Source organism: Dermacentor andersoni, chromosome 5 (genome assembly GCF_023375885.2).
Source record: "Dermacentor andersoni chromosome 5, qqDerAnde1_hic_scaffold, whole genome shotgun sequence".
Classification (NCBI taxonomy): Eukaryota; Metazoa; Arthropoda; class Arachnida; order Ixodida; family Ixodidae; genus Dermacentor; species Dermacentor andersoni.
The window spans coordinates 140,777,905-140,801,417 of NC_092818.1; the positions used below are offsets into that span (position 1 = coordinate 140,777,905).

The following is a 23,513-nucleotide window of genomic DNA, read 5'->3' on the forward strand; positions in this document are numbered from 1 at the left end:
GCGGGGGCACCCATTCAGCGCACTCCCCCACCCTCCACCCCCAACTAGAGCAGGTTATTTCGCGCTGTGAAAACGGAGACGCGTCCTCACGAGCGCACCGGTTCGCTCGCGCTCAGAGCCGTCGTACGTAGCAAGCGTTTCGCCCGCCCCGTAATTTCAAAGGTGCACGCGAGCGCGGCGTCTAGACTCGGTCGCGCCTTCCGTCATGCCGCTCGCCTCCCCCCCCCCCCCCCCCTGCCTCCCCATCAAAGTCGTCCGCGCCTCGTGGAGGGCGGGCGGGCGATCAGGATGCACGCGTGTAGTCTGGAGCTCCCCGCTGTAACATCGCGGCCCGAAACCGTTTAGGACAGCGAGCGAACGAGTAAGCTGGGCTCGCTTCTGCAGTTGGAAGCCCCCGCTGTGTAGCGCCAAGAGCAAACGCATCCGCAATGGGCAGGGACCGCGTCTTCGAGGAAGACGGAGGAGGAGGCACCGAAGATCGACAAGTCTGTCCCTCTTCTCCTCAGGGGTAGTCGCTCGGACCCCCGGCGAACCCGGAAGACGCCGCAGCGAGAGGCAGGAAAACAACCACATAGAAAAGAAAAACAAGAAAAGGAAACATCGCGCGCAATTGAAATCACAAAAAAAATTTCGGCCTTCTCGTCGTTGCGGCGTGTCGTGCCCCGTTTCACCCCTACCGATCTCGAACGCGAACCGTTATGACCCTCTTTATTTATGTGTATACATATTCTTCCGCGTGTCCTTTTCGCGAGGGCCTCCCCTTTCTTGCGCCCCCTGGTCTCCCTCCCTCTCGCTCTGCGCACGCGTCGATCGTGTTCCCCCCGTGGTGCCGTTATGCTCGCCGAGTAGCGCCGCCGCCTGTAGCATGTGTGCTCGAGCACGACTCTCATGTATGAATGCGCACATAAGGCGGCGGCGGTGGTTTGGTGGGCCGCGATAAATAACACCCCGCTCGCGACCCGTCCGAAAGATCCCGAGCTGTCATCAATCCTTACTCGCTTCGCTGACGCTCGCGCTCACCGCGGGGGCTTCTGACTTGTCTTTCTCTCTGCGCCTTCCTTTACTTACTTATTTCGAAGCCTAACTCAGGTAACGGATAGTGGTGCGAACTGAAAGAGCGAGAAATGGCGAGGGAGAGAGTGGGCGGCGAATGCAGGGGGAGACGGTAATGCGGGAAGAAGGAAAGGCAGGAAACGCGGAGGAATATATAGGATAGATTCGCCGCTCCCGCCGCACCCCGCATAACGCGTCCGCGTCGAACGCGGTCACTTCAACATGCGCGTGCACGGGCGCGCGCTTCGAAAGGCTTAAACGAAACTAAAAGAACAAAACTGAAATGGGACGCGAAAGGCACGACCGCCAACTGCCGTTCCGCCTGCCCGAATCTCGGTACGCTTGTGTTCGATTCTCGTGAGGCCGTATTTTGCAACGGTCATTGCTTCACCACTCTGTATACTATTTATGTGCCTTCTGTCACACTGGCTACCGAAGTTTAAACTTATTCGTATCTATAGTGGCCACGGTACGCGTCGGGCGCATAAGTCATAGAGCACGTCATGATCGAAGCCGCGTATGATGCCACTGTGTGTGCTTTTTGTCGCTCCAGCTTGACGAATGAATTCGACTGCAGAGCAGACACTGGTGGCAGCTAGAGGGCGCACCGACGGCCAAATGACAACTAATGACCCGTACGCAAGTATGGGTGTGACCGCCGCAGTTATTGGCGTATGTAAATGTTGACCGGGTTTAGAGCAGTTTTTAGACCTAATCGTTGCATCTCATAGGAGCCGTCATTTTCAGCCCCATTAACATGGCGGAGAAGAAAAGCATATCCGACGCCACCTATAGGCACCAAACTTTCCTTAAATACAGGCAATACAGAAATTAAAGAAAAGACACCAAAACACACACGCATAGCATTTGCACGTTAATTCCGCTATTTTTCTTTCCTTCTTTCTTTCTTTCTCTGCTCCTGCAGTGACGCTTTCTTAAGTACATACTCAAACGTGGTTTGTCGCGGCGGCGGCCGCTACTGACTCTATAAATACCGAAGCAGCCCCTCCATTGTCCCTCTTACGAGAAAAGCAAAGGCGCTCAGCACAACGGTTTCCTTGAAACCGCCCGCAGGCAGAGGAAACCGATGCTCGCTGGCTTCGGGCGCGAGCGAGAGATCGGTACTCTGAAGAAAGGGAGCCGAGCTGCCAAAGACGAGAAAGTAGGGGGCTACTGAACGAAACCCCGCCCTGGAGGAGGCAGGATGGAAATTCAAATAACGAGTGTAACGTTCCCGAAGAGCGCCCGCGACACGTGGTGCCGTCCAACACGCTGTAGCAGCACTGTTGGCACCGTTAGTATATTCTGTCACTGTTAGTAAAGAACGGAACAAAGAATCAATGAATGGACAGTGCGTGTGCGTGCGTGCGTGCGTGCGTGCGTGCGTGCGTGCGTGCGTGTGTGTGTGTGTGTGTGTGTGTGTGTGTGTGTATGTGTGTGTGTGTGTGTGTGTGTGTGTGTGTGTGTGTGTGTGTGTGTGTGTGTGTGTGTGTGTGTGTGTGTGTGTGTGTGTGTGTGTGTGTGTGGAAATGCGCAGCATGTTTCGTGCAGTTTGCTGCTAGCATGTTGTTGAGGTGGGAGTGAGATTTCTCTTCCTCTTTTCTTTCTTTCTATTTAACAGAGAAGAATGACGCGCACGGTGGGTTGTATAAATAGAAAACGTCAGTGATGCGACTGGGGAGGATAAGAAAGTAAGAAAAAGAAACAGTCTAGACGAACGTTCATCCGTTCTTCTCGAAGTTTCTTTCCGTTTCTTTTTTTCCTGTTTTAACCACACATTGTCAATGGCCCCAAAGATAGACGATGACTTTAATAAAAGAGAGACAGAGAGGCTAGCTAGGTCGCATGCCTATAAGGTGGTACTCCAGAGCACGCAGTGTGTGGGAGGGTGAAGCAATGTAACTAAAGAAGAACGGTAATACGGCAAGCTGGGAGAGTTGGTTTCCGTTAATGATAGTATAACGCTCGCCCTCTTTTCTATCTTTTCCTCGTTCCCTCTTTGCGTGCTCTGCTTTCATTATGAACAGTAACAAGAAAGAAAGAAAGCATGCGAATGTTTTGCCGCAGTAATTAGGTTCACCAAATGTTTTGTTGCTTTTCATTCATTGAGCGACACGCTCTACAACGAGGCTGCATGGTAGATATATCATGAGCACAAATCGAAACGCGAACACGAAATGTTTTATCAAAACGCGAAACTGTAGTCTGTAAAGTCTTTCTAGTTGGTTTCTAAGCACGCAGTGGTACCGTATGTACGTTTTGAGCATGAATTAAGCCGCTGTTAGAAATCTCAGACTTTAATCTTCTCAATCTTCTCAGACTTTAATATTAAAAGTGCGCAATAATAACTGAGCTCAAACCTTAACTAACATGGCTGATCCCATTGTCTCAGGGATCGGCCCACGAAAGAGGTTTGAACGTACCGGATACGGAAAAGTGGTGATAAAATTCGCTAAGAAAGACGTCGGCTTTTGTTAATAAACCTAGATGAAATCGTCCGATGACATGATTCAAACAGTGGACCCCTAGCACAACAGCTTGTTTTTTGCTTAGTCAGCTTACGTTTACTTCAATTCATTCTGCCACTACAGCTACGAGTCTTACACTTCGTGTAATATTCTGACACGTCTATCGCATTCATTGTTTCGCCCGCGTGGCGAAACTGTGATCTTTCTTTATGTGCTGCACTTTCAGGAGTTGCTGTGATTTAGCGTGTGAAAAAAAAAGAACATTTGAAACGCAGTGCGGCCTCGTTTTCTTCAAGCGCGCATCCGATATTCAAGAATAAAATCGTGCGTAGTCCGCAGCCCGCGAAATTACAACTGTTCAACTTTTATAGTCCGCGTACTAAAGTGCGGAAAGTATGGTTACTCTCCCAATCTTTTCTTTTTATGTTTTTTTTTCACTGAGCCTTTCTTTATTTTGCTTTTATTCTTCTTCCCCCCCCCCCCCTCCCCACCCCCAGTTATTCTCTCACAAACGGCGCGTCGCATCGCAAATACACGCGGAACGAGGCTGTCGCGTCGCGGTATTCGGGTTGCACGGCCTCTGAGCGCGCCTCGGCGAACGAGGAAAGAGGAAGAGCCGCAGAGACAAGCGCGTCAGAGACACCGCGCTTCGACGCGAGACTATGCTGGCATATAGTATGGCGCGCCAGCGAAAGCGCGCGCTAATTATATCCCCTGCTTCTGTTGCCACCGAAGCAGGAAGGAGACAAAGGAAAAAAAAGAAGCGAAGCGATTGACTCTTCGATTCCGGAACTAAAGTGGGTAAACGTATGCCCTAGGTGAGGATACCGCGTGTCTGTTCTCGTAGATGAGGTTTTGAAAGGTCGGGACCGGATTCGAAATGTGCTCCAGCGGTGAGTTTAGCTAGCGATCTTTACAGGCACTTGGGAGAATAGGCCGAGCTGCAGGAAGCGTTCCTGTTGAAAAAATAAGAGACAGCTAGAAATACGGCGCGTGGCCACTGTCTTCATGCTTGGACTTTATGCAGAACATCACGGCGACGCCGACGATGGTGGCGGTGGAAGTGCACCCGGATTGTCCATATATTTGCTAAAGCAATAAAAGGAAAATGGAGACGAAGCTCGATCGCCACCCCAATAGCTCACTCGATCTTATAGATACATCGAACCGACGAGACTCTGTGCCTTGAAGCATCGCATATACGCGTCGCCGTAACTTGAAGTGGCTCGAAGATTGTATAAAGAAACAGGGGGAGAGGGGAACAAAGTTTCCAAAATTAGCCGATTTATGCGCGAACATTTAGAGGATACGCCTCGCATCCGCAAGATGAATCGGTGCATAAAACTTCGATGATGTCGCTACGAACACTGATCGCAGGATTCGTATTGCGGTGTAGTTGCTGCAATAAAAAATTTAAACGGTTCTATGTGAACGGGCAAGAGCAATGTAGATATTTTCTCCACCCAAGCCAGATGTTGTACTTTCGTCACTCGTGTCCCGGGCACGTGGAGTTAAGGCACGCGCCTTCGGTCGAGGTTTAATAACGGTCCTGCCACAAGGTCGCGCTCAATTCGCGGGCACCTCGGGAAAACAAAATGCGACCGGCCCTCTCCGACGACACCCTTTGGACAGGCTCTGGCACCGAGCTATCTACGCGCGAAGCTCAGCCGTCACGTTCGCCCGGCAACGACACTCTACATGCACTTTACAGCTTCTGCCCTGCCGCTTTCTTTCTTTCTTTCGGCACTTCCAATCTCCGTCGTAATCACTTTCTCGGAGATCGAGCTGATAACGCCCCATCGCTGCACGGGCTGCTCGTCCGATGGCGGTTCGCGCTCTCCCCCCTCGATTCTCGGTCGAACCTCCTTCGCATATCGCATATAACAGACAACGCGCCGTCGCGTACAGGCGCATTCGCGTATGCGCAAACGGGACACGCGACGAGCCGCGAGAAGGCCAACTGCCCGAGGCTACGTCCTTCGTGTGCGGCGACGTCGCTTCGGCGGCAGCAGCCGCAGCCACAACAGGCGCAGCGGCCTCATCGCCGAGGAGCAGTCGTCGTCGCGCGAAAGCCAATCGCGGCGGCAGCCGCTGCATCGTGCGCCTCGAGCGGTGGGGCAATCCCGGAAGCCACCCGGCGACCCTTCCCCCTTTCCTCCCCGAGCCGTGTCGCCGAGCGAGCAGATTGCGTCTGCCGTCGCCGCGCCTTTCCCTTCGCCGCCGTCGCGTGCATATATAATTGTCGTCGCGCGTAGTTACTACATTATACGCTACTGCTGTACGACAAACACGCGGGCGATGATTGTAGCGACGACACCGCCTTGCATCGGGGACTGGCGTAGATGATTAATCGTCTCAGTTTTCTGTGACTTCTCGAGGCTTGGATTCGAAAATAACGACGGATATGCGTTAATGAACAAAGTGTGTGTTCTGTCGGGTTCGTTTAAGGCTTATTATCTTTGTATATGTCCACGCTCGTATTTATTTTATTGTTTCTCATCTTAAGTTATTCTGCACCCAGTGTACCCCCGTACACATTTTTCTTTCTATAGAACCGGCAGGCGTTGTGCCCCTCCTGCAGCCGTAGTCAGGTAGCTTTATGCCTACCTTCTCTCTGTAATCGTTTTTATGTGTAAAAATGTAACAATATAACCATGATTATACAGTGCTGTTAATTAAGTCTGAGCTGGGCTCGTTGAATTGGAGTCATGGTCCACCCCTCTAGTGAGTATTCCCTCTAGCTTTATAAATGCGAAAAAACGAGCGACACACTCCAGACGCAGGCCCGAGGGCAAGCCGACGGGCAAACAGCAAGCAGCCACTCGAACTCTTCGCGTGCCACTTCCCTCATCACTGCGCGACGTCTTTGTCTAATCGTATATGAACTCTTTTTTTCTTCATCGCGAGCCGCAAACGCACCGGATAAATGGGTCTCATCCCGGCTTCCGCTGGTGCGTCCGTGTAGCACAGCGCTGACGACTCGCAAATGCCCGCGGTAAGCGATGTCCGCTTATCCGCATTTTTTTTTTTTTTTTTTTTCCTCCAGCGTTTTCCTTCGCCCTCGAGCATTCGCTCCGTCTCTCGCTTCGAACGAGGCGGTAACATCAATGAGCGGTTCTTTTCCAACGCTTGACTTGACGCGCAGCCGACCGCCGCACGAAGAAAGATTTCTTTCTTGTTTTTTTTTTTTTTTCTCGTAACTCCTTCGTCGCGTACCGTCGTGCGCATGTCGCCATCCCTTCGTCGCCGAAGCATCTGCCAGGCCGAGCGCGTTGCCAGATGACAGCCTTGGCGCTCGCCACCTCTACTTGCCTTCCAAGTTTCAATTATTTCTTATTTCTCTCTCTCACTCGCTCCGCGCTCAGAGTCCGCTTCCCCGTCGTGTTCCCGTATGCATATAAACGTGCAAACTTGGCGCCTGTCCGCGTCTACATAACCTTCTTGGTCGACGCGCACGCACGTGATTGCGCACACCTGCCTATGTCGCAGGAATGGCTGTCTGCTTCCGGTACATCGCGTCGCGTCTGAATGGTGGCCACTTAGTTAAATGGTCACTAATATCAATTTAGTGGAATACATAATTATTTCAAGGATCTCGGTGTCTCTGTGAAAGTTGATTCCTAGCGAGGAAAAAAAAATGAAGACCAAGGGTTTTTCCTTTTTTTTTTTTAGTTTGTGCTCGAGCGGCTGCACCAATAACCTGTCTTGCGTCACTGATTTTCATGCTACTTTTACACCTATGGGCTTTTTTTGTGTGTGTGCACGAATAGCCCACAAAAGCTGCCAGTTTAATTCTGAGTGCATGGTTTTCTTTAACGTGTACTTAAATTTAGGTACACGAGCGTCTTCGCATTGCGCGTCTGTCGGAAGGCGCCCTCCGCGTCCGGTAGTCGAACCCACGACTTCGTGCTGCAGCGGCAGGTCGTCACAACCATGGCGCCACCACGATGGTTCGCACTGACCGTGCGCACCACACATGACGCGGTCTAGCCGTACGTATACATACATACATACATACATACATACATACATACATACATACATACATACATACATACATACATACATACATACATACATACATACATACATACATACATACATCAAGATGTGAGTCTTAACAGAACTTGTTGGGTATGTCGGTGGGGTTTACTGAACATGCTCTGTGGGCGCTAGATGAGGCATAAAAATGGAAAGACACACACCTTTTGCACGTCCCGTCTAGCGCCCAAAAACCGTGTTTAGTAAGACGGGAGACGTGGCACTTTTATAAGTCAAAATATAGACATCGAAATAAGGTGAGAACAACAACGGCACTTTTCTTTCTTTCTTTCTTTCTTTCTTTCTTTCTTTCTTTACTTATCTATTTTTCATCTGCTGCTTAGACGTAGAAAGCTCGCTTGGAGGCAGCAAATGGTGTAGAATCATGTCTGGCCGTCTTTACAGTGAAAGTGAGTGCTTCTTTAGAGCCTCTTTTTTTTTAAGGCGAAAGCCTTTCTAGGCTCATAGTGAAGTTTGCGTCAGTAGACCTCTTGAAGGAGCAGCGCAAGACGACGAAGACAGAAGGCAGGAACACACAGGACAGCGCTGTCCTGTGTGTTCCTGCCTTCTGTCTTCGTCGTCTTGCGCTGCCCCTTCAAGATGTTCTACCATACCAATTCGCCCAAATCTCCATCCTTCGTCAGCAGACCTGACCGCCGGAGTGTCTGCCGAAGCATCATCGCGCCATATGAAGACAGATTAAAGACACATTAAAGAATGAAAAATGATTGATAGTGACAGTTAGTGAATGATAGCGTTACAATAAAGATTGTTAGACGTTAATAATGACTACTAATGACTAAAATGACTACTAATGACTACGCTATGACCAATATGTCTAACGACGGCTTGTAATGACCACAATTGATTACAAATGACTAAAAACGCTTACTAGTGAGCAGTAATGACTTATAATGACTGAAATGACTTTTAATGACTAGTAATTACTATGAAATGACAAATATGTCTAACGACAACTTCTGACAACTACAATTGATTAGAAATGGCTAAGAATGCTTAGTAATGACCAGTAATGACTAATAATGACTGAAATGACTTGTAGTGACTACTAATGACTACGAAATGACCAATATGTCTAACGACGAATTGTAACAACTACGATTGATGAGAAATGACTAAAAATGCTTAGTAATGACTGAAATGACTTGTAATGACTACTAATGACTATGATATGACCAACATGTCTAACGATGGCTTGTAATGACCACAATTGATTACAAATGACTAAAAATGCTTAGTAGTGAGCAGTAATGACTAAAAGAAAGAAGAGAAAGAAAAGCGGCAAAGAGAAAGAGGTGAATGATAACGGGAGGTAGAGTAGGCCTTCGTGGCTCACCTCTTAAGAGACCCTGTAATTTTTTTTTTTTTTAGGTAAGATAAGTCAGGTCATAGGAGGTTAAGCTTAGAACAGATATCGAAGACTGTCGACAGTGCATATGGGTTAGGTATTGCCCATAACACTGTGCGGATAGTGCCACACTGTCCGAGTTGACTGTATAGCATATATGCAGCCCTGAGAAATATCAGCATTGTGAATCAAGGAGTGCAACAGGTTAGTACAAAGAAATAAGGCACCTCGTCTGCTGTGTTACACTTAATTCCTGATGGATTCTATACCACCCAATTGTAAACCTTACCGCAGCAGAGTCACCACAGTAATCTGCGTGGTATAGCAGAATCTGTTGTACCAGCTGTGGCTTTGTGCCGCGTTTACCAGGTCTCGCCCTTTTTCTTATTGGATTGGCTGACAGCCCTATACCAACGACACTTGCGGCAATGATAGAAACAATCGCGCACATCTTATGTGAATCTCATGCTCCGGGTTATAAGTACGGATGCTGTGTGCCGCATACAGCCGGCTACAGCCACAGCAAAGGATATTAGGAAAGTTGTCACAACGGACGCATGCGCTAAAGGCTGCCATAGCACCAGTTCGTTTCCCGCCCTCCACGGACTTTCGAAATGGGCTGTGAATAGCCTGCGATGGCGACGTATGTCGAAGGAGAATTTTGTGCGATGATTTCAGTTTCGCAACGTATCTTACACCCTTCCAATCGATTTAAACCCCTGTTCTTTTTTCCCCCATGCAGAATAGCAAAACCAGCGTCCTTTTTTTTTTTTTCCTTTGTTGTTCTTTGCCTTTCCTCTGTTTCTCTCTCTACAGGAGGCCAGAACCACACGAAGTGACAGCCAATGAAGCCAGAGAAAGCCTAGGGGAACTTAACTGTTACTTTTAATTGAAATGCAAAAACAACGTGGCAGAGGAAAATGAACGAAAAGATAACGCGCCGCAGGCGGAGACCGAACCCGCATTCTTTCGCACTGCGCGTGCAGTGCTCTACCTATTAGGCTACAAGGGGGGTTCCATCCGTCCGGCCACTTTGTTCGGTGTTTGTGTAAGATTAGCCTTGGGAACGTTAGCCAGACGCGGCTCACAAATGAACACGCGCGGCTATAGCGTAAGCCTAGACGCACTGGTCGCGAGTCTCGTGCGCGGTAATCCCTGCGAACGTATCGACGACCACGTAAAGGGCGCGTCAGTGTACATGCATCAGTACACGGAGAGTGGCTGGCGCGTGTGTTTCTTCCCAAAGCACGCGCTAGCGCCGCTCTTCCTGTTGGCTCGCGGCGCACAATTTGTTACCTTGACACGGGGCGATACGGCAGGTGTTCTGCGATACGCCGCGATGGGGTGAGATTTCCTTTTCGGTTTATTTATTTATTTCTACCCCCCTCCCCCTCCGCTCAATGCTGAGGCGTGTGTAATTGAGCCGTGCTGACTGTCGAGCGCCTCTATCCATAGTCGTTGCTCTTGCAACTCGCGGAAGGTCCCGGGGTAGCTGTGTGTTTGCACTCGTGTCGTGTGTGGGAGGGTAGAATATGATGGGCTCCCTCCCTCTCCTCGCTCTCGGGTACTGCAGTTCGTGCTGGCGCGACGAGAGACGACGGAAAATGGATGGTCCAAAGTCCTATGAAAACTCGTCAGGCGAGGCTGATACATTGTGAAATAAACTGGCACTCGCCTAAGGTTCAAGAGGAAATAAAACATTGCAAATTTTATTTGCTTCTGCACCTTAGGCGAGTGGCAGTTTATTTGACAACGAAAGTGTATGGTAGGACAGGAACTGGCGGAATTCGTCCGGCTTGGTGGCATTGCTTTCTTTAGTGAAAAAGTTTTGTTTGGTTAATTCTTCTTTTTCTTTTTTTGCTCCTTTTGGTTTTGTTTCTAATACTTCGGCTTCTTCTTCTCCTTCCTCCTCTATTTCGAATTTTTCTACTGTTTCTTCTTAAGTTGAACTTGATTTCCAGTAGTATTGTAGATATCGCTAAAATACATAAAGACACATATTTCTTGGGACCCAACAAAATTATTAAAGGGTTCCAGTCTGTTACAACTAATATTGCACAAATTCCTTAAAGTCAAATGGAGAAATAGAACATACATTGAAACATCCGTCATATTAGAAACATATCACCAAAGAATTCGGAGAGATACATATATTTTTTTCACAACTATTATTTACGCAAAGCAAAAGTGTGAATACATATCAATCACATGGTGGACATTAAGTGTCGCTGTCGAGTATAGCCAAATTGACAATGAGACATTACATACTCGATTTTAACTACACCACAATTATAAATAAAGAAATGCAGAGAAGAAAATTGTGCTATATAAAAACATAAACTAGTAGGTAATTCTGTAACTCTCAAAAAAGAAAAAGTTCACATTCGGAACGTCGGAGCAAGTTTTTAACTATCATGAATGATGTTCTAACATGAAATTCTGACGAATTGCAAAGCTATGCGGCCATAACAAGTACTATTTTTGGTAGCAAAAAACAATGGGCGGAGGTATGGTTAATAATTAGCCACACGAGCCACAAGAATAACATCCAATTCCGCAAACATTCCCGATCTGATCCTAACCAATGGTCCCGATTATGTCTCTGCCATCCATTACGTGCCCGGTATTAGTGACTACTTATTGCTAAATATTCAGTTTAATACTCCGTTTCTGAAACTTCCGAAGAGTAAAAAATAATTACAAACTATAAGAGAGCTAACTTTGAAGCACTAAATAATGAGCTGAGTCTATTTCTTAACATATTCTTGAGTGATCTTGAAAATGTAGTCTGCAGTCAAACTGGAATATGTTTTCGGCAGAGGTAAGTCGCTTAATCAATAAACACATCCCAACCCGTACTATAACATACAGCCGGCGCGCGCCTTGGTAGAATAATAATTTAAAGCGACTATTCAACAACAACAAAAAAAAAATGACTGCATCGTTCCACGAAGCAATCACCCGGTGACTCACGTTGGAAAGCCTACACATTAGCATCTAACGCCTATGTAGCCGCACTGAAATGCGCTAAAGAAACATTCTTATAAACGACATTACCATCTATGCTGATAACTAACGTAAAAAAAAAATTGGTGCGTCATGCATCCACTTTCCGATGATTCTGTCGCTCTTAACGATTGCTCTGATAACCCTGCACTGAAAAACCTATGCACAACTCTCCTGAATAATAACTTTGTTAAGAATTTCTCGTCCACTGCTGAAATTGAACTACCTGTCTTGAATGACTATAACTTTTTAACTACGCCTCCAGTGACTGTTGAAGTTCCCGGAGTTATTCGACTAATAGATTCATTGAAGATACACTCGTCAACCGGCTTTGATAACATCAGTGCTAAATTTCTGAAAAACCCCTGCTTTTATAGTTCCATTATATTAACCAAAATATTTCTACAATCACTCAACACGCCTACTGTTCCATCGGAATGGAAAATAGGAAAAACTATTCCTTTGCATAAATGTGGCAGCAAAACATCGCCTACGAGTTATCGCCCGATATCATTAACCAGTACCTACTGCAAACTACTAGAACATATTATTTTTACTAACCTTGCGCATTTTCTTGAGTATAATTCTATTTTTTTTTCCATCACAACATGGTTTTCGAAAATCATTCTCATATGAATCACAATAATTAACATTTACTCACAAACTACACCAAATACTTAGACCGTTTTTCTCTTGCCGATTTCATCTTTCTTTAGAATTTTCAAAAGCCTTTGACAAAGTGTGTCATAAATTTTCACTTTATAAACTAAGCAAATTAAACCTCGATCATAACGTTCTAAAATGGATTGAGTCATTTCTCCTTAACCGTTCTCAGTTCGTAACAGCTAAAGACCATGACTCACCTCATAGCGACATTCAGTCCGGTGTGCCACAAGGCTCCGTCCTGGGACCTCTATTATTCCTTGTCTATATTAATGACTTACCTTCATCAATAACTTCTGACATACATTTATTTGCAGATGACTATGTAATCCTCAGAAAAATAACTAACGAACACGACATCACCCTGCTTCAAGCCGATCTTAATAACGTCAGCTATTGGGGCCGATTGTGGAACTCAACATTAACAAGTGCAAATTTCTGAGATTATCCCGATCTAACGATAACCTGCCTGTGTACTACATGAATAACGTTGCTTTAGAATCGACAAGTTCATCTAAGTACTTAAGCCTGCATATAACATCTAAATTAACGCGGAAACATCACGTCAGATATATAATTAACCAAGCCAACCATTTGCTGGGATACCTATGCCGTAACTTTTCTCGTGCTTCATCTCCTTTAAGATTACTACTTTATAAAACCCTGTTACGGCCAAAATTAGAATACGCTGCAGCTATATGGGACCCCTTTCACGAAAACCTAATACATTCCCTTGAACTAATCCAAAACAACGCCGCTCGTTTTATTCTTTGGAACTACAACCGTGCTGCGAACGTATCTTCAATGAAATCGAATCTGGGTCTTCAACCGGCTAGCAACGCGTCGAAGAATTTCCCGCCTTTCATTTTTTCATAAGCTGTATCACAACTCTACTCTTCATCCGAAGTTCATGTCGCGACCATATCACTTATCTCAACGCACTGATCATCAGCATATAAAGTTAAAATTGGTGCATGTAACACGACATATTTTTACACTCATTTTTGCCACGTACGTCAAAAGATTGGAAGGAACTTTCTGATATTGTTTCCATTAATAACAATGATAATTTTCGAAAAGCACTAGCTGACACTGTATAATAGCAAACATTTGTATGAACTACAGTTGGTGTTTTCTTTTTTAATGCTACTTCTATATGTCATGTTCTATCACTGTATTTATCATACTTTCAGCTAACGTTTTATCATTGGTAAATATTGTGTATAAGCTCGTAATATATTTCCTTCTTTTTTGTTGTATAAACCACTCCCCTCTCTAATGCCGAAAGGCCCTGAGGGTAAATAAATTAAAATAAATAAATCAATACAAATATCTCATTCTGTCCACATGGTTTCCTCCCGCCCTTATTCCGCGTAACGACACAACATGATGCAGCAGGTCAGCCAGCGTCAGCCCCAACAGTCAACGAATCTGATTCTGAATGATCATCTTCCAGGAAAAGCGAAGAACAGCAACGCAGTAGACAATTAATACTAGTTATTACCTTTAACAGACGAGGTATGTTTTAAGTTTCACAACCGTACTGTGTACACCCGACTAAGGGCCCCACCTGTATGAGGGACATTTCCTTTCCATTTCGCAGCCCCCATTCTTTAAAAGTGAAGAGTGAAACGAACTCTACAAAAAGGAATAGAGCTTCAAATAACAATTGTCAAACATGCTGCTCACTGATTTGTATGAACGCGACAGAGCTGGTGCTGCCATTTTAACGTCTACACTACGAAACCGTGGACTCTTTTTATATGTACGTAAATAAATCATTTCTATTTGAGTGACAGTGAATCTCGATGTTACTTTTACATCCATTGGTACCATGTGATTGTTCATATACTCATTTTCCCAAGTACGTTTTCTCTTTTTTCCCCCCGGTCTAGCTGATTCGTGTTTCTATATTTACTAGTGACGCACGCATGCAGCTACTGCCAGTTTTATTGAGCGGAAGTGGCTGTCGGCTACTGTCAAGCTGCGCTTACGAACAGCTTTTACCCGCAGCTCCTCTCTTTCTGACGGAACTAAAATGTTATGTTATTGTATGGTAGGTGCTTATTTTTTTTCTCACGTGACTCTTTCCCGTGCAAGCTACCAGAGGAAGCATACGATTATGCATTGTACTGAATGACGTTTTAGACAAGTAAAACCAGGTGCAGCGTCATTCTCGGTGGTATAAACAAAGTGGCTTTCACAGATGTTGTACAGTGTGAACCGAAAAATACCTGCCTCTCCGTACAAGGACCGTGCCCTCTCAAAATCGCGGAAAAAAAGCACGTGTGGCCTTTAGACGACTGGATTAGCTGCGTTTTCTTTAACTAAAAAGTGTCGTACACCGGTACAGGCGTCTGTGAACAGAAGCACGCTATTACAATGGACATCGCAGGGTGATACGAGACGCAGCAAAGTCTTTCCTGGCACATCCTGGTCTCGCATCTCGGTGACGAACTCGTCCCACCCTCATCGACCACTGCGGTGAACACCGCGGTGCTAAACGTAGCTCTGGGGAAACTTAGGGCGACCACCCGAGTGTGAGGAGCCGCGTCACGAACCTTAGAGTTTGATACAAAAGTTACTAGAGAAAAAACTGGCGCTAGTTTTCTATGGAAAGCTGAAAGTATGGTGGATTAATTAGCCAGCATGGGTGCAAGGAAGTTCCCTAAACTTCGTCATTCTGGCTTCAAACAGCTTCGCGACTTGGCCCGTTGATCCCATTAAACAAGATATAGCGTTATAGATGTAATGATTCCCGGTGATTATGCACGTGCGCAGATGCTTATTACGTTACCGTGCGTGTTTATAAAACTGTGTTTGCTTGGAAATTTAGAAAGATGGAGGCGTAATAATTAACGCCCCAAGAACGCCTGGAGCCACGGGCACGAAAGTTAGACAAAATCGTGTGCTACCACGATAGTACGTTCAGTAGGTTCAAGCTGGGGATGGTTCCTGTCTGGAGCTGTCTCCAATCAGTGTCCACCGCCCTCGTGAGTGATTTATGTGGGGGAGGATATCGTATCCTGGTTCCCCTGTAGTGTGCCAATAAAGCCGAGTATTCATTTGCAACAGGCTTTGGATTTGCGAGTGTGGATTTTCTTATACCATCCATCGTCCCCATGATAGCTGAACGCTTGCAGCGCCATTGCTTAGCTACCATGGGAACTGGTAGCTGAACAAAAGTTAGACGCGTTCTTCTATTATGTATATATATATATATATATATATATATATATATATATATATATATATATATATATAATGAAGAAAAGGGGTGCGACGTACGTTGAATAAGCACAGTATATTTGATTGACGTTTCGGCTGGTGGACCAGCCGAAACGTCAGTCAAATATAGTGTGCTTATTCAACGTATTTACTACCGGAGCAAGCGTGATTTCCTCAGCCATAACTATATATATATATATATATATGTGTGTGTGTGTGTGTGTGTGTGTGTGTGTGTGTGTGTGTGTGTGTGTGTGTGTGTGTACGTTCATACGTTCATTGTTCCCATGGTGGCTGTACGATTGCCAACGCCAGAGTTCTCTCTCTAGTAATTTTTGTCTCGAACCTCACGAGCCTCACAAGCCAGACGTGGCCGCACCACCTGCTCCTACAGGCTACGTGTTTGACCATGATTCACTACGGAGGTAACGTCGAAGTTCAGCTGCGTTTGCACCTTCTATAAGTTGGTTAAGTAACGCTTGCAGACCCGTTTGTCAATTCATCGCTTAATTCAAATTAAATTACGGGGTTTTGCGTGCCAAAACCACCATCTGATTATGAGGCACGCCGTAGTGGGGGACTCCGGGAATTTGGACCACCTGGGGTTCTTTAACGCGCACCTAAATCTGAGTACCACGGGTGTTTTTGCATTTCGCCCCTATCGAAATGCGGCCGCCGTGGCCGGGATTCCATCCCGCGACCTCTTGATTAGCAGGCCAACACCATGGGATGTTATGTGGCGTAGATGTGGCGTAGAACACGTCACATATACACCCCGCAAATATGAAATATTTCAACGTGCAGTGCCTTTCTAAATCATTCAGCTACTTTCTTACGAATACTTCTTTTAGAGCTGCGACAAAAAAAGAAAAGAAAGGAAACAAGAAGAAAAAGCTCTATAATACAGAATATGGCGTTTAGGACACTTCACTTCCGCACTCTGTTAGTTCGCCGGAGACCTTGCAGCTCTCAAGTAGCCACTGCGTCCGTTGTACGTAAACACGCATGTCTTCGTAGTACACGGAAGGAACCGAGATTTTAGTGGTAAAGCAGTTCTTTTTTATCTGGACGTTCTTTTTTTAAATTTTCTAGCATCACATTGAGCGGCAAAGACAAGGCGTTGACTAGGCGTTGTCGGTGGCCTTTGCTATTACGTGTGTAGCATTTATGCTAATGGCACGTGCACTTATGCCTAATTATGTAAACAACCAACAATTTGTATCTCGACGCAGCCGGCAGCCGGCTATCTGGCGCACGTTTCCATTGTTCGCACTGCAGAATAAAAAGAAAGTTCCCTTTTGTTCTAAACTGCGAGGAGAAAGACACCCCCGCTACACCATTTCTCTTTGTTCTAAATAAAAACCAAAATATAAAAGATAAATGAACAGATAAAAGTAAATGCCTAGAGCTTGTTTCTTGGGCTACTTCGTAGACGGGAAGCAATATCGCATCGTTCTTTGTTCGTGGTTCCTAGAACGCCAAGGATGGTCGAACCAAGTCTATAGCGTTCACCTTCTGGTCAAGCACTTCTGCCTCTCAGCAAGCGCGTAGTGCATTACTTTGATCATGAAAAAAATTTCGGCATAACCCATCTCTCTAGGTATGTGGATGTTAATGCCATTGGCATTGCCACGGCCGAGACTCGTCATGTGCGAGGCTGTGTATGGAGCCGGGCGCTTCTCTCTCGCGCGTGTCTCTGGTCACGCTGCGACATCTAGCAGCGGAGCCCGCGCGGGGCACGTGTGTGAATGTTCGTCATCAGCCAATTTTATGTCCACTGCAGGACGAAGTGATCTGTGACCTGTGATCCCCAATTGCCCCTGTCCTGCGCCAACCGATTCCAGCTTGCGCCTGCGAATTTCTTAATTTCATCACCCCACTTAGTCTTCTGCCGTACTCGACTGCGCTTCCCTTCTCTTGGCACCCATTCTGTAACCCTAATGGTCCACCGGTTATCTAACCAACGCATTACATGGCCTGCCCAGCTCCATTCCTTTCTCTTAATCTCAATTAGAATATCCGCTATCCCTGTTTGCTCTCTGATCCACACCGCTCTCTTCCTGTCTCTCAACGTTATACGATAGCATTCTTCGTTGCATGAACGTTATGCGATAGCATTCTTCATTCCAACGCCTCTATGAATGCTGGTATTTCTACTGAATCAAATGCCTTTTCGCAATCTATATGAAAGCCATATAGAGAGGCTGATTGTACTCTGCGGATTTCTCGATTACCTGTTTGATGACATGATGTGTCCATTGTAGAGTATCCCTTCCTGAAGCCAGCCTGTTCCCTTGCTTGACTAAAGTCCAGTGTTGCCCTTATTCTATTGGAGATTATCTTGGTAAATATTTTATATAATATTGGAAGTAAGCTAATGGGTCTACAATTTTTCAATTCTTTTACGTCTCCCCTTTTGTGGATTAGTATAATGTTGGCATTTTTCCATTTCTCTGGGACCCTTGAAGTCGATAGACAGCTCGTATAAAGGGCCGCTAGTTTTTTTAGTCCGCCGTGTGTTTAGAGAAGGTTGTATGATCATGTATGACGCGCGTTCGGTTCGGCCCAGCACCGGAGCAATTTTAAGAAGAAGAAGAAGAAGAAGAAGAAGAAGAAGAAACTTTATTAAAAAGAATGGTACGGCAGTTTTTGTTGTGGAGGCCTCAGGTGGCGGCTAGAAGTCCTTGGACTCGGGCGGCATCTTCGGCTTGCCGGACGGCCGAGAGGTGGTCTTCCAGCTCCGAACTTTTGAGAGCCGCCTCCCAGCGGCGGCGACACCGATGGGGAAGATCTCCAGCGGCCCCCGCAGCTGGGGCAGCGTCGGGAAGATTCGAGCTCGAGGCTCCCTGTACAATTTTAAAGATTTTTTTTTTTTTTTGTCATTGAAAAGTGGCGCATATCCAGTTACCCAAGTTGGCGGGAAAGAGGTTAGGCGCGGACAAACGGACCGACATGTGAACATAACTCAAACTGAGTGAAGTTCCCAAAGAATGCTAACCGCATTAAACAAAATGCATCAGTAACTTTAACTCTAAAAAGAACCAATGGAAAACGAGAAAGAACACGAGAAATATGTAGAATGACGTATGTTAAGCACTCTATAGGCATTCCTGTTCATCTAGTATTATGTGTGACTAACAAATCGGTCGCCTCTTCGCTGATGTGTGGTTAAAACTTGGCATAAGCATTAATCCCCCCCTCGCCCTCCCCCCCCCAAAAAAAAGAAGGAAACTCAACACAATGCAACTTTGTTAATGTTATTTGTTGCTTCTGATCGCAGTAAAACCTGCCTTTGTGTTGCTCTCTTTCTGTGCTTCTTCGTTTCTTCCGTGTACATTTACCGTCAGTGCTATAGAAGAAGCCTTCATATAGATGAGCAAATAGAGTTGTTATATTCTTTCTCTAGACGGGGCCCATAACTTTAGGTGTTTATACGGCATTGATGTGACGTTATATGAGAAACCTAAAGTGCGGAATGTATACAAATAGTCCTCAGGTAAATGCAAGCCGACAGCTTCGAATTCGGTCACTCCAACAACCAGTATAGACTGCTCATTACGACTAGGAACAAGGGATATTTATTTCCTTTCTCTTATTTGCAATGTACTCTATCCCGGACATTAACCTAGTCGCATAAGAAAAAGGAGATCTGAGACGGACGCGTAAGACTGAAGACCACGCTCAAAGGCTTTCATATTAAGCCGGCGACGACTTCGCTGGTCCCCCTTGCAAACAGCAGAATACTGGTTGTGAGGAGCTCCAACCAAGCCTTCTTATTTTCATCTTATTGTCAATGCACTAGAGCTTAGATATTTACAAGGCATTAGCTTGAGCCTACGTAAGAGAAACCGAAGATGCGGAGGATTTGTAAGTGGACGGAACACGATAGCCCCTCCGCGTCATGGTGAATTTGGAGAAAGCCGGCAACGAGCGTCTTTCGCCGTTTATTATAGAACGCTCCCGATGCGGCGCCCAGATAGAGAGACAGCCCACAGGCGTTCGAGCCATCTCAAGAGGCGCGCTATATCTCGCAAGAACCCCTCTCCCCGCCCCCCATCCCCCACCCTCCGGACACCCCCACCCCCACCCCCTTCCACTAATGCGTGCTCACCCTGAACGAGGAACAATCGTGACCCGCTTTTGCGAAGAGCTCGTCGGCGGCCCATTTGCCGCGCTGCGCGTCTCTCGAGCGCTTATCTCAGCCACCTATCTAGCGTCGGCGTCGGTGATACAGGAACCTCTCGCAGTGTGTATTTACACACGAGCGCACGCGTCTAATCACGCACACGGGCACGCACAAACATAACACACAATGACAGAGAGAGAAATGGGTTCAGCGACGGCTAGCGATAAGCGAGCACGCGGTGCGCGCGATTATCTCAACTTTGACGCTTTCTGTGCTATCTAGACAGCTCCAGCGACAACATACCTGCGGGGGGAGAAAACAGAACACTCTCGAGAAACTTGTTCGTCTACCGCAAGAGTGTAAGTATAGAACAATGAGACGAAGTTCTGATTGCACGCTGTTTTATTGCCTGACTGCTTCAAAGGAGTTATTTGCAAATTTTGTGGGGTGGTATATGCTAAAAATAAATAAAATGATTATAGGGTCTTGACTCAATTCTAGCGCTCGCTTTTATATTTATTAACGTTAGTTTGCCCTTCGGCATAAAAAAAATTTGCTACTTGTGATTGCGAAGGTCGTCTAGGTGAAGTTTAAAAGAAAGGCGGAAATATAACCCATAAGTCCAGTCGAGTAGGTCTGGTGGCCGGTTGGGATGAACCCGCCGTGGTGGCTTTGTGGCTGAGGCGTTGAGCTTCTATAAGCACGAGGCCGCGGGCTCGATTGGCTGCCGCATTTGGATGGGCAGTAAGTGCGAGAACGCCCGTGTACCATGCAGTGGGGGCATGGCATTGGGTAAAGAACTCCATGTGGTCAAAATTAATCTGGAGTGTCTCGCATGGCGCAGATATCATCCATGGACCGTTTTCAGGTTGTTGTAGAGCAGCATCGGTTGGCCGTTATTTGTGCAAACTGTTGGAAAAGACAAAGTCTGACCAAATTTGACCAACATCTGCTCCCGGTGATCAGATGCTGGTCAAGTGCAAAGACGCCTATGAAAAGTGTTGTGTTTATTGGGCATCCTAATAAGACTAGACGAAACTAAACAAGTCGGCACAGCTATAGCCTGCTTTCGGCCCTCCTGTCAGAATGAATGTGTTCATAGCTCGGTCGCTCAAGCCGCTGTCTCGAAATGAAGTCGTCCTGAGATCAGCCTTGGGTCGTTGTGAATTGTTCACGTCTGTCTGTCTGTCTGTCTGTCTGTCTGTCTGTCTGTCTGTCTGTCTGTCTGTCTGTCTGTCTGTCTGTCTGTCTGTCTGTCTGTCTGTCTGTCTGTCTGTCTGTCTGTCTGTCTGTCTGTCTGTCTGTCTGTCTGTCTGTCTGTCCCTCCATCTCCTTCTCTCTGTGTGTGTGTGTGTGCGTGTGTGTGTGAGTGTGTGCGTGTGCGTGCGTGCCTGTAACTGCTGCCCAGAGGGGCTTCGATACAGGCATGATAACTTAGGAACTCGCTGCATAGAAGCTACCGCAATCATCACTATGATATCTGGAGACTAGTACAGCCCAAACACGTTTTCAACTCTTCTATGCGCCCTTTCTGTTCTTTACATTTGCAGACCGGCAACCTTTAACTTTATTATTATTTCTTTTTTCAAAAAAACTCACTCTTCACGCATATCGCATAGCGTCTACCTTGAAGCCGTACCTGAACGCTTTTGACCTTATCTTTGCAGGTCTCGATGACAGCCATGGACGCTTTCGTGCTGGTGAACGTTAAGGATGTGCGCAAGATGCTGAATAAAATAATTATCCTCAACAGCAACCCACGTCTACAAAAATTGTGTCGCCTGAGAAAAAAAAAAAAAGAAAGAGGAAAAGAAATCTGTTTTGCAGTGTCTCACGTGATGTGCAAATTGCAACCTTAACCGACCACCTCAAACCTCCACAATTCCCATTAAACGATAGTTTTCTTTTATCATTATTAGACGGTGTTTTCAGAGCTCCTCTTACCATTTCAGTAATAGCGTTCGCGTTCCTCCCAGAAGCCACGCAAGACTGCAATTTCGCAACTCTCTTCGTATACGTGGAAAAGGGTTGATCAATTACAGGAGACACACGAATGCGTAACTTACCCTTCCGAATTTTGCGTTCAAACCGCAGCGACCACGACTTCAAGCTGACGTCACAGATTTCACAATATTCTCGCACATTCCGCCTCCTCCCCCCCTTTTATTTCTGTGTGGCGTAGGACAACAAGTGTAAAAGCACGCATGTTGGATTTTAATTTGTTTTCATGCGTGATATACTTGCTTGTTAATGATAAAACAATTGATAAACAAGCTCTGCAAAGTATGTTACGTGTTTCATACATGTCTTTATTATCCTTCGTGTCTCTTTTTTTTTTTTTTGTCTTTTTATCTGTAGACCAAGAAGTGGAAGATTATGATGATGATGAAAATTTGCTGCTTTTGAAGCCTCTTTTTTCACGTCGACATCCGCTGCGGTGGCTCAAGTGCATTGCGCTGCAGCGCACGAGGTCGCGGGTGCAATCCCCGTCGCGGTGGCTGCATTTCGATAGGGGCAAGTCACTCGTTTACCGTGTTTTGGGTTCACGCTAAACAAAGGCAGGCACTCCTGATCAATCCCGAGCCCTCCACTAAACGGCGTCCCTCGATCATAACCGACTGCACGGTTTCGATAACTCTTAAACACCTCTTTCTTTCTCTCTTTCTTCGACATTCTGCGGGTCGGAAGATGCAAGTGTCGACATACAAAGTGTCGCGAACGCCTGTCACTGGGACACACACTCCATGCGGCGAATTTCTCTCCAATCACTGACGCTTTTGCGGAAGCAGCACGCACGGTTCTTCGTCACCGCCGCACGCGCGTTGGAGATAGAGCATTGCGCCGTGAAAGCCAAGGGTGGCGCTACCTGCTGCTCGGTGAGAGCACGCGATGCATACGCAAGCGCAAGGCGTGTAATGCAGACGCACTGCGCGCGTCTACATTACACGCCTCGTCGAGTGCGTTTATCTCGCTGGGTGGCTTGTGATCTCGGCAAGCGATAGCGCTGTTTGCGCTCGTAAAACCGTTTTTCTTTCTTCGGAGACGTGAACTTTCTTTTTTTCATCGTTGCTGCGTTTTTTTTTTTTTTTTTTTTTTTTGCGCTCTGCGAGCACAGCAACGCTCGTATAAGTGGATGTATGGAACGGGGTGTGAGCTGCATGGCAAAGCTGCACAACTACTACTGTTACTACTTGCAGAAATTGATTGATTGATTGATTGATTGATTGATTGATTGATTGATTGATTGATTGATTGATTGATTGATTGATTGATTGATTGAACGAATGTGTCTTGTAGGAAAGCCCAGACACTATGTTAAAGCCACGTGATTTTGTGAACAGTGCCACACATATTGTAATGGTACGGTGCCCATCTATTCCTCATTAGCAGTTGAAAGTGGCGTTCGTCATTTCTTTCATTCTGCGAGTATACCTTTCTTTTTTACCTTAAAGAAAAATGAATGTTTAGCTAGAAAACTCTCGCGCAAAGTGCCAATGATTTGCCGATTAAGGGCCACATTTCAAGCTCTTCTGACGCTTCGTACAGGCTAGTTACTGGG

General features: G+C 46.3%; 1 long non-coding RNA gene across 1 annotated transcript in view; it reads left to right on the top strand.

Annotated features, from left to right (window-relative positions):
* The window catches only part of LOC129385086 (uncharacterized), a 38,019-nt gene extending 16,262 nt beyond the window's left edge, over positions 1-21,757 (top strand). The window contains exon 2 of the long non-coding RNA XR_008612644.2: positions 21,622-21,757. This is a non-coding gene — a long non-coding RNA (uncharacterized lncRNA). The remainder of the gene's footprint in view (positions 1-21,621) is intronic.
* Positions 21,758-23,513: the final 1,756 nt, after the last annotated feature.